Below are 15,830 nucleotides of genomic sequence, written 5' to 3'. Positions count from 1 at the left end.
CAAGAGACCAGTCATGTACTCTAGAGATCTTACACCAAAGACAAGGCCTGTAGCCAGTCCTGTAATAAACTATCTGAAACTTTATTAACTAGGGAAAAATGAGTTATTTACAGGTTAAAGCAACCAAACATATACACACAGATGAGTTACCATCTAAATCCTGAGTGACGGAGTTGTTGAGATCTGTCAATTCAAGGCATCTGTCAGGGCAGACCCGGGGTAACACCTGAGGATCTCTGACTCGGTTTAGGGTCTCTGGCCATGTCAAAGTTCAAACAGCAAAGAGAGCTGGAAATTTTTCCTGTCATTGTTTTATTTCCTTTATTCTGCTTCCAAGTCCACAGGAAGAACTTCCAGGCACGTAGCATTTCCCAAGTGTGTTAGGGCCATTAACCAATCCTTTGTATTGAGATATTCCTTGATGGCCCATCTGATTCTGATGGTCCTTTTGGATGCGGGGAGGAGGAGTGGAACGAATGCTGTTAGTTATAAATGAAAACATACATTTGCTTATAGCATGGACTACAGACATTACAAGTGAGATTAGTGAATGCAGCAATTTACAAACATTTTTATAAGACTAACACCTACTTTGAGCAAAACTAACATACAGGTGACCTGGTCTGGTCTCCAGCTGTGAGTCTGTCAGTTCTTAGTGCTTGCAGCCTGGGCAAGGGCTGGCATCTGGCCAGCTGGACTCACAATAATTCCCAAAGGAATCCTGAGAACTGTAGACTGCTACAAAGCATGGTGGGGAGTATAGGGTGCAGCATTCTCTTGGAAGAGAAGAACCAAGAACTGGTGTAGTGCTTTCCACCAGGAGAAGTGGGGAAATAATCCAGGAAAGTTTATGGAAAAGAGATTGTAAGGAGGCCTGGAGATAAGCAATGGAAAGGAAAGGAATTTGGGGAGGGTTAAAACTAGTCAAGGAAGAGGCCCAGGACAACAACAGTAATAGCATGATTGTTTCATTTGTCCTTGTTTAGAAGCCCCAGGCTGCCATTTCCAGTGAGGGGTGGAAGAAGCCCTGCTTCACTTCATGTGTCAAGTGAGGATGACTGCTGTAGTCTGGAGCAGGCAAAGAAGACCTTCACACTTGGCAGAGTTTATTATTATTGAGTAACCCTTCCTCAACGAGAGCTGAAGGATTTTTCTGTACTTGCCTCTAAAGGGAAGGGCTTTAGTTTGGCCCGCAGCCACACTATACTCTACCAGAAAGGAAACTGAGTCACAAATTATCCTACCATCAAAAGACTGTCTCCAGAAGGAAAACCAAGGAGCACCAGTGGAGAAAGGGAAATTGCCATGTTGGTAAGTTCAGGACCTCTAATCCCCTTCAATCCGTGCTTCAGCTACTGCTGGTTTAGAAATGCCTTTTGCCCTTTTCCTCCTCCTTTCACTGCCAACTATCCCTGAGTTACTGAGTCATTCTTCAATCTTCCATCTTCAAGGGGAAGGCGTTAGTGAACAGATGTATCTTGCTTCATGCACTGAAAAAATGTTGTTGCAGCCATGTTGGTTCCATAATATTAGAGAAACAAGGTGGGTGAGGGCATATCTTTTATTGGACTAACTTCTGTTGGTGAGAGAGAGAAGCTGTTGAGCTTTCACAGAACTCTTCTTCAGGCTGACCCGAAGAGTCAGGTTTGGGCTCATTCTGGTCTCTTGTGCTTAGGAGTAATGACGTTACCTACCATCAAGAATGCTCTGCTCTTTACATCTGAGTGTCATCTTGGGATTCATCAGCATTTCTGTTGAGCACAGCGGGTCTAGTGGTTGATGGGTGGAGAGGGAGAGTCTAAGGAAACCAGGCCCTAGTCCATTGAGGACTGAAGTACTAGAACTAGGATAGGTGCAAGTACAATCACATACAGGGCCATATTTGGGGCTTTTAAAAGGCTTTGCATTTGCTAAATCCTGCAGTTGGGTGTTGTCATAGTATCTTTCCCCAATCTGAAACTTAGAGTTCAAAAGTTGGGGTACGAGCATGAATTCCTCTAAGCTTAATTACGTGCTTAGATCTGATAAGCTGCCACCAATCAGGAATTCCAGTGCCTGATACACTCTGGTCCCCCCAAAACCTTTCCTGGGGACCCCAAGACCCAAATTCCTTGAGTCTTACAACACAGGGGAATAAACCATTTCCCTGCCCTTCTCCTCCCCTCCAGGTGTTCCCTCCCTGGGCTCCTGGAGAGAGATACAGATTCAAGCTCCGTGAATCTAAACAAAGGGATTCCCTCTTCTCCTTTCTTCCTCTCAGATCGTTCCCGCCCTGGGTACACTAGGAGATCACCGTGATTCAAACTCCTTGAATCACAACACAGAGAAATCAGGTGGGTTCCCCCCCTTTCTCTCCCCCTCCCTTCTCCTTCCCTGTTAAGTACAGACTCAGTTCCCTTGAGCCTCAACAAGGGGGAAAATCAGACAGGTAATAATCAGAACAGTTTAATAATCTCGCCTAGAGCACCATAAATCCTAAGGCCGGCCCTGTTCACCTCTTCCACTCCACTGTCAGTTTTTCCTTCGTAGTAGACACCTTCGGGCCACTCAGCGTCATCTCCTCCCTGGACTGTAAATTGACAAACCTGTAAGTCTCTGGAATAAAAGGGCTTGAGAGAATTAATATGGTACACTTTGGGCTTTAGGGAGGAATTGGGAAATTCTGTGAGGTAGTTAACAGCTCCCAGGTGCTCTTGGACCGTGAATGCCCTTCCCATGATGCTTCCATCTTATGGGCCTGTTGCACCTTCAAGACCATAACCTGGTCTCCTACCTTGAAGGAACGCTCCCTGGTATGTTTATCATACCAGGCCTTTTGCTCTTCCTGAGCATCCTTTAGGTTTTCTTTAGCAAGGGCTAAAGAGTGTCGGAGGGTGTTTTGTAGGTTGCTTACAAAGTCTAGAATATTAGTTCCTGGAGAAGGCGTAAACCCCTCCCATTGCTGTTTTACCAACTGTAATGGCCCTTTAACCTCGTGGCCATACACAAGCTCAAACGGTGAAAACCCTAAAAACACAAACAAAGGCTTCCCTCCACCGAGATTTGAAAGTATCTTGTTTCCTGATTGGTCCTCTGGTCAGGTGTCCGGTTCACTGTTTGTTAACTCTTAACAGGTAAAAGAGACATTAACCCTTAACTATCTGTTTATGACAGGTGTACCGCTACCTGTTTTTTGCATATACATTCCAAAGAGTACAAAAATGCAGATTTTTGCAAGCACAAATAGGTGCACCTGCAGTTTTTTGGGTGCATTTGAGAAGCTCGTTAAATATATAGCTCATACTATGCCTACTTACAGTACACTTCAAAATATTGTATCATAAAGTTACTTATATAGCTGTATCCTCCTCAAAAATGTGCAGTCACACAATGAACATTTTAAATCCAGTTTTTGCATATTTTTGTAAGCTCTCAGTATCTGAACGAAATCTGTACGCTTATGTTGATTGGAGATGATATAGGGTTTTGGCAACTCTTCACATAGTTTCAGAGTTCTCATTCTCCTCATTTCCTCTCTCAGCAGCCAGCAAAATGAGCTGATGTGAGGAGAATGTCTGCCAAGGAACTTTAACAGGAGCCAGTTTTTAATTAACAGAGGCCAAAGAAGGTGATAACCCCCAGGGTAGTGAAGAGAAATTAACATGGAAAAGCAGTTCCTCGCTTCTGTGGGTCCCAAAAGGCCAGTCGTATTAGTGGTGTCTGTTCTGATTGAACCTTTGCTGTGTCTTTTTATTGATTCACTTGTCAGAATCTGACAAAAACACTGCTGGCCGTCAGTTGTTTGCTTGCAGTGGCAGTTTATGGCTAGAAATGGCTTAGTTGTAAAACATTCAGCATAGCAAGGTCTGTCACTGTGGTTAGCATTTCCTAGAAATGATTAATGTTGTTAGACTTAAAACTAAACTAAACTAGACTAAAAGCCTACTGAAATGAATGCAATACAATCCACAGATTCTCTCTAGGTAACCATTTCATCCTATTAACTATTTGCCTGGGTTTAGAGTAAAATGTTTTAATTATTAACCTATTTTAAAGTGAGATTTCAGGGAAGATAATCACACTGGCTGTTTCAGCGAGATTTTAGCCATTTAATATATCTGGCAATTGTGAAAAGCATTTTAAAAAATATCCTATGAATAAATATTTCAAGTTTCTCTTCCTAAGATGAAAATGAATAATAAATAACGCTTGTAAGTGCTTGAGGAAAAAACTTGCCTAGAGAGCTACAATAAAAAAATTAGTAAATAAATAAATAAATAATTTCCACATTTATGAGCTTTCAGCTGATCCAAAACTAGCTGAATCAGTGGGCTCAGGAGGACCAAGCCCTAGAAGAGCTCCTGGATGAATTCATGCTCTTACTTTGAATATTTCTTCTGCATGCTTGATTTCAAACAAGAATGAGCACAGTTTAAATATATTTGAACAGCTTTAAAATATAGTGCCCAATGTTTACCTTCTCCCTTCCTGCTTCTTAAAGCCATGGAATGCAATTGCTTTTGTTTCAAAAGTACTTTTCACACATTCCCAACCATAATGTGAGACCCTAGCTATAATCTTTGATTAACTAATTGGTTTATTCAGAAGAAAGTACGATCCTCCAACTCCAATTTGAGGAATACCAAGCATTGGTCCATATTTTGTATTTAGGTTCTGGTTTTGGATAGCCAGCCATTCACAACATGATTGATTTAAGTTGTATTTGCTATTTGTATATATTGGCTAAATAGTTTGGACAAGTAATCTGAGAATTATCAGTTGTCTGTGATCTGTTTGCTTTGCTATTCATTATTTCTGTTGCCTGGTTGGTCACCTAAGTTGTTCAGTGTTGTTTTTGTTTCATGATTTTATGACTGAAACATTTTAAACAGGAGACTACAGTTCATAACTAATAGTGAATACTGGATAATTAATTTCTAGCATGACTTTTTTTGATAAAATTTGTAAAAACTTAGGGAGTCACAAACAATGGCAATATTTACAAATCAGTTGGTTTCCTATTCAACAAACTCTAGTGTTAAAGTGGCTTCTGTGCTTACAAAGACTTTGCTGTTCAGAATTCATACTGTGAAATATTTTAAGCCTTCAAAAATGCACCGGTCCACAGTGAAGCAGGGTTGGGTTTTGTGAACAATATATTTTAATGTCAGTGAAAAATGCCATTTGGAAAATCCTCACCACTGTGTACAGCCTCAGTTTATCCCCAGGGCAGGCACAGAATGGGCAGCCAAATGCAGCTCTTTTCCATATTAATTTGAGTGTACACTAGTGCTGTTCTGGAAGGGCTAGCTCCAAAGGTGAGGAGTTATGTCCACATGTTCAGCCTTGCTCTGTCTTCCACCAGTGGTGCTGATTAAATCTTTTTGTAATATGGTCATTCGTTCGCTAGAAAGTGGACTTATTTCATGTAGTCCAACAAACAGTCATTGAATATTTGCTTTTGTTTTAAAGGTAGCTTTAAAATCATTTTTAAGAACGCTAGATCAATTAAAGATGCTTTTTTCCCCTGAATATAAGCTCATCTGCCCATGATCACTTGCTTAAAAAGATTTAGCTAAATATGATGAAAATGGCTAAGATACAACTGACTAAAACAAAGGATGGTGGTTTTTAATAGAAATGGCAAAGGACATTTAATAATAGAAGCATTGGTAACATTAGGCATAATACAACTAGGGAGAGACGAGAGATATTAGCCCAAATGTACTTCTGAACCCATAAGACTTATATACATTACATATTATTTGGTGATTTGTATCCATAATGATCACACTTTCTGAGCACAGAATGCAGACCAGACCCGAATGCAGTAGAAATATTTAGGGAAACTGCCAGAAGAAAACGTTGGGTCACAATCCTTTCCAGTCCCAAAATAAAACCTTATATTAGTTTCCAGCTGAAAATGTATTGTATCTGGTCATGGTGGAGGGTTTTTTTTATTCTTATCTCTGCATGTCACCATTTAAGTCAAGACAACGGATGTTAAGAAAACATTTATCCCCCTGAAAACATATGCTAGAGAACGGATTGACAGATGATATTTTAATTGGTTTGACCTTTGAAGTGATTAAATAATAATGAAAACTCCTCTGTTTAACAACTGCTTGAGGTACTTTATATTCTTGCCTCAAAGTGTAGCAATTTCTAGCTAGTAACAGGGTGATTGATTTTTCCATATCAAATACAATGTTATGGTCTATTGTTTCCATAGCAAGCATATAGCTTCTGTCTTCAAACTCAGACTGCAGTCCTGCACTATCCAGTAATACTTTATCTGACCACATCCTTCCATTACAAGTATGAGTGGATTAATATTGATTTTTTTCCTCTTGTCCAAGACGTCAGGTCCATCTTAACAGCAATAAATTACACAGCTGAAACATGAGGATGTTCTTGCTCTTCATAGTGTGGATTATTATTTTGGCTGGAAAACAATTTCTGATGTTCTTAACCCATTGAAAGACTATAAAGGAAAGACTGTGCTCAAGTTTAAACATTTTTGTTTGGATTATGTTGTCAATAACAATTCAAAGTTTCCAAGAAACCCAGAGCCCTGAGTTCCAGTAAAAAGTCCTGACTCTATCCTGTCAAGAGCAAACCACTAAAGGTTTGCACATGTCAAGAATTGGAAATAATGCAGGTTATGAGAAGCCAGAGAGTAGGATTCCAAGTTGAGAACCTACTACTCTTTTTATAGGAAAAGGGAAGGAGATATAGGGGAAGGGGTAGAGAAGGTGATAGGTTTCCAAGCCAGTCTTATTCTTTCTCCCTTTGATTTAGAGGTGTTAAGTACTTATTGGCTTAAAAGGTTATGTCTATTGATAGTGAGGCTCAAATGAATGTCATGCTTGACACTGCTGCTTTAGGAGTACAACAATATCAGCTGAATGTTCCTTAGCTGATGCAGTCTTCAGCCATCTCTTTTGTCTGCCACGTGTCCGATGGTCTGTCTCTCTGTTCAAGCCAACAAGAGACCTGAGGCAAAACCCTGGATCTGAACACTCTTGACCAGAAGAACAGTGTTCAAAGTTCATATTTAGATCTAAATTTTGCATGTTGGGCCAATATCTACATGAAACCACTGGCTACATACAGGAACCGTTATTATATCATGTTCTTTGGAAATGATTAATTAGATTTTTTTTATCATTTAATGTAACCCTCACTGTGACCTGTGTACACAATAATGCATTGATAGCACTGTGTGGTTGCACTGCAGTCCGGCTACCACAGTAGTTTTAATAAATCCTTAATTCAGAAGAGTAATGCTTTTATGCCCCTGGAGACAAATCTGCAACAAATTGATCACCATTATGGGCTTTTGAACACCGCCGAATACACATTTTTACACTAAAAGTGCCAGCATATGTGGGCCAACTACTGCACTTGTTAAAGGGGGCTTCAGCACCCTGAAGACTAAGATGAACCTTGCAGTTTCTTAAAATTCCCTCCTTGTGGTGCAGGATTTGGGGGGGCTCTGGCTCTAAATATTGTGGTTTCAGGGGGACAATAGACCCCGATTCCCAAAAAGAACTCTCTTCAGACTTTGTGTTTGGTCCTTTATGCTTTGCCTCCTATGAAAGGGAAGCTCCTGCTGGGCAGCAAACCTATGCCCATACAAAACCTCACTCAGAAGAGAGGTGCAGCTGCAGAACCTGAGTTTTGATTACTACAAACAGCAGCAAATTAGATGCAGATGTCTTCTGACTAGAGAAGAAAAATACTATGGAGAGTGGTTCCTCATACTCCTAGCCTCCATGCCAAAAGCCATGAAACCCCACCAGAGAAGCTTCCATGGACCCAGGTACCCAGGGAAGTGAATGCTGAGAAGCTGGGATTCCATATACCCGCTAAGCTGAGATCTACTGATTTTTGCTACTTTTCCTTCATACAGATGAGGTGCACCCTGTTTGAACAACTCAGGAGAACCCAGGGCAGGTAGCATTCATTCAGACTTTTCTATTCTGTAAATATTTTTTTAACCCAGCAGCCCATCTATAAATTTAAGAAACGTATAAGTGCCTTTCAAAAAGACCCAGAAAGCATTATTAGGTTTGTTAGTTTACAATAAATGTCAGAGATGTAGAAAAATGCTGTTATTTTGTTAAAGAAAAAGAATTCTAAAACCTCAAACCAAAAAATACATGTATAGTAAACACTGTTTTCCACAGATCTTTTTTTCTTAAATGAGTACAAATTACTATTTTTCAACTGCCATTCACATGTGATCAGCACTATAAAAATACATCATGTAGGAACAACACAGCTTTGTTCAGACTTGAAGTTGTGCTAACAGAAATCTGAGCCTTCTGTTTACCACAGATATCTCATCCACTCTAACAACCCTGTCCCTGTTTATGCCAACATTTTTCTGCTGGTATGTGCTTTGTGCAATATGTAGCATTATTAACTAAGCAGGGATTTGCCAGGGATTTCTTAACTGAAAGTCTTGTGGTTAAAATGGTTATTGAAATATCCAAATAAAGAACTCCTTGCCAGTTATGTTCTTTTACAGAGCTGTAAGTGTATCTTACAGGCTGTCTTATAATGAAGCGTCTGTTACAGCTAATAAAACCTCAGCTATAAATGCATTTAATAAAATGTGAACAACTTAATTGGAAAGATTAATGCTGAATACAGTTTTTTGAAAAAATGCTAAAAAAAGAGAGGTTAAATATAATATCTTGTTCCGACTTGTATACAAAACTAGAAGCAGCAACAGAGTAATATTCTCAAGTTATAAAACATGACAGAATATTCTCAGGGAAAAAAATATTTGAGATATTACGAATATCTCACTCCATCCATTTCTGAATTCATTGGTGGATGCTATCTCTCAGGAGAAAAGCAGAAACTAAACTGCAGGAAAGGGAAAGGGAAAACAATTATGAAACTGGATCATTTACATATGTAAATCTGCAAGGTTAAAGGAAATCTGAAAATACCCTTTTCCAATGTTTGTATTAGTACCAATTAAAATGTTTTGGTAAATGAGGTTACCCTAGGTTAAATGACTGTAACTTGTATGATACTGATGGATATCTGAATAACTTATAATCACAGGGAAACAGTTCTCAACAGATGGTTTGACTGGTGAATTTAGCCCCTTTTTCTCTTCACAAATTGTTTGCATATAGACTCTGTTTCTTATTTGTTTGCTACTTGCAGTTGCTCTACTCAGTACTTTATGTAAACAAACTTCAGTGAATAGATTTCTTGCAAACTTTTCATTGCAAATATTTTGAGTATTTAATTGTTGAGAAATTTGACAATCATACTTTGCAACTGGCCATTTAAGACATATGGTATGATTTCTATTTGCTGATTGGGTGACCTAAGCTTCATAGTGAGGTAGATGTCTCTGGGACTTTAATTTCCTCAGGGATGGTGGGAAGTATGTTCTGTTCAGGTTCTTATGTCACACTCATCACCATGATATCTGAGTTCCTCTACTGTAAAAGAGTTAGCTGACAAGCCAGCCAAAGGAATTTAAATTGGCATTGTAAAATACTTGCATATTCTCTTTTTCTGTCAGGGTAAAAAAATCAGTTAATTTGGCTACATATGCAGCTGCAAACTTTTAAAATATTTGTATCTTTCTGATTGAAGGGGAAAACCATTTAAGAAGAATTCAGGATTGGTTCATAGAACATTTTAAAAAAATGCTTTTATTAAAAGTGAGGGCTAAAGTTATAATTAATATTCATTAATAATCAATAGGTTCATCACCCCTAAATCTATCCTAGAGTAGCTGTCATTAGCATTGGTACCTAATGCTTGTGCTGAGAGAAGTGTAATGCAATTGAGGTACCTGAGGGTAAGATCCACAAAAGGGACTTAAAGCATGTCTACGTTGTCTCATAGCCCACGTCCAGACTAACACGCTGTATCGGCGGGTTAAAATCGATTGCTCGGGGATTGATATATCGCGTCTAGTCTGGACGCGATGTATCGATCCCCGAGCGCGCTTACATCGATTCCGGAACTCCATCAACCCGAACGGAGTTCCGGAATCAACACGGAGAGCCGCGGATATCGATCCCGCGCCATCTGGACGGGTGAGTAACTCGATCTTAGAAATTCTACTTCAGCTACGTTATTCACATAGCTGAAGTTGCGTATCTAAGATCGATTTTCCTCCCCTAGTCTGGACGTGGCCCTAGTTTGAACAACGAGAGTGTGAATAGTAGTGGGCACCGAAGTAGGGTCAGACACCTCCAACCCACCAGTGTCTGCCTATCTGGGTGTCCCTGCCCCTTCATGTGTTGGCCTGACTGGGTGGAATTGCCACTACCTGGATGGGCCTACTTGCTGCCTGTATCAGTCTGCACAGAGGCACTGTCCCCCAACCCTGCCCCCTTGGCATCCTCCTGCATTCACGGTCTCCGTTTCCTTTCATTTTCACCAGACAAAGCCACATCCAGTACCAGATAGGGACAACGTTGCATAAATCTAGGACTGTTTGGCTTTAAACTGGATGAACAGCCTGCATATACCAAAGTGCTGGCTGTCACTTCCCCAGGTGGATGCTGCAGGCATGAGCTGAAAGATTCCCAGTTTTCATTAATGTAGTCCCGGTCAAACAGGATGACATTCATGTGAAGTAAGAACCTTTTAGTTCATGACCCTAATGACCACGTAGGGGAGTTACAGTGTAGTACTTTGGTGAGTACAGCTATTCACGCTCATAGTTCAAACTGTGGGACAGTGTACACATGCCTTAAGACCAGGGATTTCCCTACACCCCTCCATCCCCCAGTTTTGTGAATTAGTTACATGCAGTGTAGCCAATTTAATGATTGTTTGGAAATTTGAATTGAAATTGAAACATTAATACATACTTTAAAAGCATATAAAGTGTATGATAAAATACATGTATCTGAAAAAGTATAATAGATTTGAAAAGTATGAACATAGACTAGCTTCTTTATTCAGCTTTTATTTTTATGACGATGTCAGTGCATTCATTTCGGTGATGTTGGCCAAATTATGATTTGTAAGCAAAGTCTAAATGAGCTCTCCCTGACAGCTAATGATGAGCTGGGGGCTGGGGGGAAAGGCTTCAGATTGTATTTACATTCACACCTAATCTACCTAGGTGTCCAGCAAACAGAGCTGTGTTGCCCAAATGATAGAGTTTGGCTGGGTTGGGTTACAAATCACTTGAATGCACGTTGGAGGGATGAAATGTTGTTGTTCTTATTGTATGAGTAAATGGCAGTAGAACTGTACTTAGCCTGTGCTAATTGAGGGCATCAAGAGAAAGGGTGGGGACAGGTGTTTTGCTTGATACTCTGCCTGAGTCACAAGTGCTATTTGACCTGCCCCTCTCCACTGTTTAAAGACAGAGCTGATTAGGCTCCATAGTCAGTCTTTTGTTTTGATAAGTGACCACTACAGCTGAAATCACTGATAATCAGATCTAAGTCTCACCACATTCCAAAAATTTGCATAATGGCTGATGAACGGCACCGATGCAAAGGGGCAAGTATTAAGTCATTGTGTACATTATCTTGATGTCAGTGGTAGGCCAGTAGATGTATATCTAGATGTTCAAGTTATAGAAGACATATCAGCTGCATCTGTTACCACCCACATCTTAGAGTTAAATACTTGTTAATTGGATCTCAAACAGATGGCTGCTTGTGCATTTGATGTAGCTGCAAATTTCTCTGGAAGACATGGTGGAGTACAAACTTTGCTCAGAGTGAAGTGTAACCCTAATCTCTCCTATATATACTGCAGAGGCCATCTACTCCAACTAGCACTAGTACAGGCTGCAGACTCTTCAAAAGACATTTAAAAAGCTATAAAATTAATGTCTTCATTATATTCTTTTTTCAGCAAGTCCAAAAAGACTGAAAGTCTTGAAAAATAAAGATACACTGGGACTGAAGTTCAGGTTAGTCCATCCTGGGAAAACCCTCTGGCTTTCTCATGAGCGATCCTTGGCTGTTGTCTTAAAATTACTCCAGCCATTATTACTGACTTTGGAAAGTATCTACCAAGATGGGATGGATCTAAGTAGTAAGGCTGGTGGATTACTTTTGCAACTATGTTCAGAGAAGACTATTACCAGTCTCTCTCTTGTAAGTCTGCTGTTGAAACCACTTGGGTCATTAAACAATGCCATCCAGGCATCTGCTACAATAGTAGTAGTTCTTTGTCCAGCAATAGAAGCTACATTTGGATCAATCAGAGAGCTATCCATTGAAAAAGTATGGAAGAAGCAAAGACTTCAGTCCAGAAGTTGACTAATGAAGGCATTTATACTGAATCCTTAAGTGAAGAGGACAGAAGTGTTTAAGACAACTGAAAAAGTACACAGACTATTCTTAAAAATCTACAACAGCGACTTCTAGATTCTATTCAACCTCTACGTAGCTTTTACAGATCCCTGTCCTATAAAACACTGACAACTGAGTGAAGTGAGGCACTACCAGCAATGGGGCTGCCTTGTGCTCAAGACAGAATAGAAAATTTGAACACAGAGTGGAATATCATACGACAAATGAATGAAGATTTGACTTCAACTTCTTTTTTATCATCACTAGTGGCTCAACCCGATCTTTATACTATGTTTCCAGGGATGAAAGAAGTAGGAATTAATCTCTTGCTACTCCCAGTCACAACAGCTACAATTGAGTGTTCTTTTTCATCACTGAATAGAATTTTGTGTTTTGAAAGAAGTTGCCTCCTGTCCGATCATGTGAATGAACTAATGAGCATACCAATTGAAGGAATGGAAGTACTAGACACATGAGAAGCCACCAAAGATGAACATGTTGCATTCAAGAAGTTCATTAACAGAGTTGTGCAAAATTATAACAAGAAACCAAGAAGGATGTAGATGTCTTGCTTCATAGAATGCTTGAATAGCCAACTTTAATTTGTATGTTGATTTCAAAATGAGTTAAATGTAATAAAATGGTAATAAATCAGTTTTCAGTTTTTACTGTGGTGCCATACAGCCCACCTTCACCCTCGCGGTCTCACCCCTCATTGGCCCTGACCCCGCTCCCTGTAAATTTGTACACTTCTCCCCACCCTCCTCCCAATTTCAATTCCTGGGGAAAACACTGCTTAAGACTCAGAACTGCCTGGCCTTATGTTTAGGTGCTTACTACCTAATGAAAACCAGAGCCTCGAGTTAGGTAATCAGACTCCCTATACAAATCATGTGAGATACATGGGGTAGCACCTAACTTGAGAATCGCTTGGCACTTAAGCACAATCTGTGCACCTGGGTGCCTGGACTGAGGTGGTTGTGCATATGCCCAGCAAAAAAATTTTACTAGGGAACTTCATCAGCAGAAACTTAGGTTCCTAGTACGAGTAAACGCCTACAGGGTTAGGAGACAGATAAGTGGGGGGGGGGGGGAAGGGAGGTTGAGGGATCTAAATTTTGGATTTAAGCCCCTAAAATGGAAGTTAGCCTCCTAATATCTTTGAGGACCTAGTCCTAACTGTCTGTTTTACTTGTTTTGTTTTTTTCTCTGTTATTGATCTAAGTTTTTTTCCCCCATCATTATTACAATATTACTGTTTGGTTAAGCAATTGATATCAAATCTTATTTTAAAACAAATTATTCTGTGAATTCTGTTTGAAAATGTATTCAGCAATAAGAGCATTAAACATTTATTAACAGATTATTAGAAGAACAGAGGTTGTATTTCTTCAATTTGATTATACTGTGTAATATATTTTTCTCTTAACAGAGTTAAATGTTTTACCCATGCTTTTTATCATGTATGTAAACTACCAATATCATAACTATAATTTAGGAAATTAACTGTGAAAACCATACTATTACCAAAACCATCTTATCCACATAACCATATCAGTTTCATAATATGACCACCTACTTTTTTCGTATTATAGTTCCATTTAAAATGTTTAAAACAACAATATGTCACACATAGTTGTCATCATCACCTCAATAGCTCTTTGAGTCTCAGACCCAGGAAAAAAACAGACAGGACTCACAATTGCGAGATTGTATATTGTACACTTCTTTGTTGAGAGCAACGTTCAACAGCATCACCCCAAAAAGAGCATGGTAGATTGTACCCACCATGATGGTAGGGAGAAGCAGGCCATGTGTTGCCTTCACACAATTCTCAACTGAGGTGGGGAAGACTTATTATCTCTCATTCCTTGCCTCCGTGTACTTGGGCATCAGCTAAGCACAATCTAGTTGGAAGTTCTGCAAAAGCATTGTGTGCAAAAATTCTGCAAAAGAATATATGCCGCTGGTTTTATAATTTGTGGAGCTCTGCTTTGCTGGAGAGGGACCTGCATGTACAGTGACCTGGCTGACACTGTAAGTCTTGGTGGTTGAGTGGAGCAAGCTGTAAATCAACGTATGAATGCAGGGCACAACCAGTTGATTGTGGTGATTTGTTCATTGGTCTGGCCCTGGGTATATAGGAGTGTTCTCATTGAAAACTCCCAGTGCTTCTCATACAAGATCGAAACTTCCCACTCTGCTATACAACCTGGGACTTAGTCCATATATTTTTATTACTAAAAGTATTATCAACCTCTGAAAAAGGAATATGATAAGGTTTTTCCCCATATTGATAGATTTTATGGCCAGAAGGAATCGTTAGATCCTTTAGACTTCGTATATAACACAGGTCATAGAATTTTACCCATTACCCATATAATGAGCTCAGTAACGTGAAGATTATTGTTTTTGTAAAGAAATAATTCACACAAATATGACTTCCAGCTCCCTCATGTGCTATTTGATGGTGTGGTGTTCATGACTGGGCTTTACATGACTTCCTCATACTTCCGTGAAACCTGGGGATAAAATCTGAAATTCTCGGTTTTTGCAACTTCTGGGGAAAAAGTATATATGTGGGAATTTTACATTATAAAGCTCCAAAACATGGAAAACTTGCCTGTTTTCAGGTTGCACTTCCAAATTAAAAGCTCAGCCTATGGTAATCAAAAGATTCTGTAGAAGTTATAAACATTTGAAGAGAGCTTAAACCAATAAGTGGTGTTGAGTCAAAACACCTGAACAAGCTGTACGTGAACAAACATATAATTACATTTGGAATTGAACTCTCCAGGATATTAAAGTGTATTTGGGATTGTTTCAGGACAATGTGTTAAATGATGAAGCATTTCTGCCATGTATCCATGCATATAAAATGCATATTTTCCTGTTTTGAGCTTTGTATTTAAAGGGCATTTAAACAATAATGAAGTACTCTTAACATGGATTATAGATTAATTCTCCCTACAATAGACATGTATACAAGTTGTCTGAGAAATGAGTACTTCTGTATGAAATTGTCTATTTAAGTAGCCATATATATTAAAACAAGAAGAAAGATCATCCAAGATTTTCAAAAGGGACTGGCTTTTTAAGAAAGCGTTTAGAAAATTAAGCTCTTTCAAAGCGTCTCAAGTTGGGTGCCCAAAATCATTAGTCACTTCTGAAAATTTTGACTTTTTTACTATAGGTTAATAACAGAAATTGAATTTTTTTTGACTCATTGATAGATGGTTATTATGTCAAAGTATCTATCTTCTATAAAAATAAATATCTGCACATGTAAGATTGATGGGTTGGGTTACACTGACAACACACACAATCTGTGGGATGCTGCTCTAACAAAACTGTCATATTGCTGTTTTCTCTGGCAGGGTCAAAGGTTGGACAAGTTTCTTCTGTTTTGTAAACTGAAGTGATTTTACAGTTTGGAATTTTGGACCAGTCTAATAATGTTTTCCATATTTGTCAAGGCATGTATGTATTTGTTTATATTATATGGATTTCCCTCTGTTTATAAAGTAATCAATAAAAACCTAC

The sequence above is a fragment of the Gopherus flavomarginatus genome, chromosome 3 (assembly GCF_025201925.1).
Source record: "Gopherus flavomarginatus isolate rGopFla2 chromosome 3, rGopFla2.mat.asm, whole genome shotgun sequence".
Taxonomy (NCBI): Eukaryota; Metazoa; Chordata; order Testudines; family Testudinidae; genus Gopherus; species Gopherus flavomarginatus.
The sequence above is the reverse complement of the archived record's forward strand: the minus strand, read 5'-3'. Positions refer to the sequence as shown.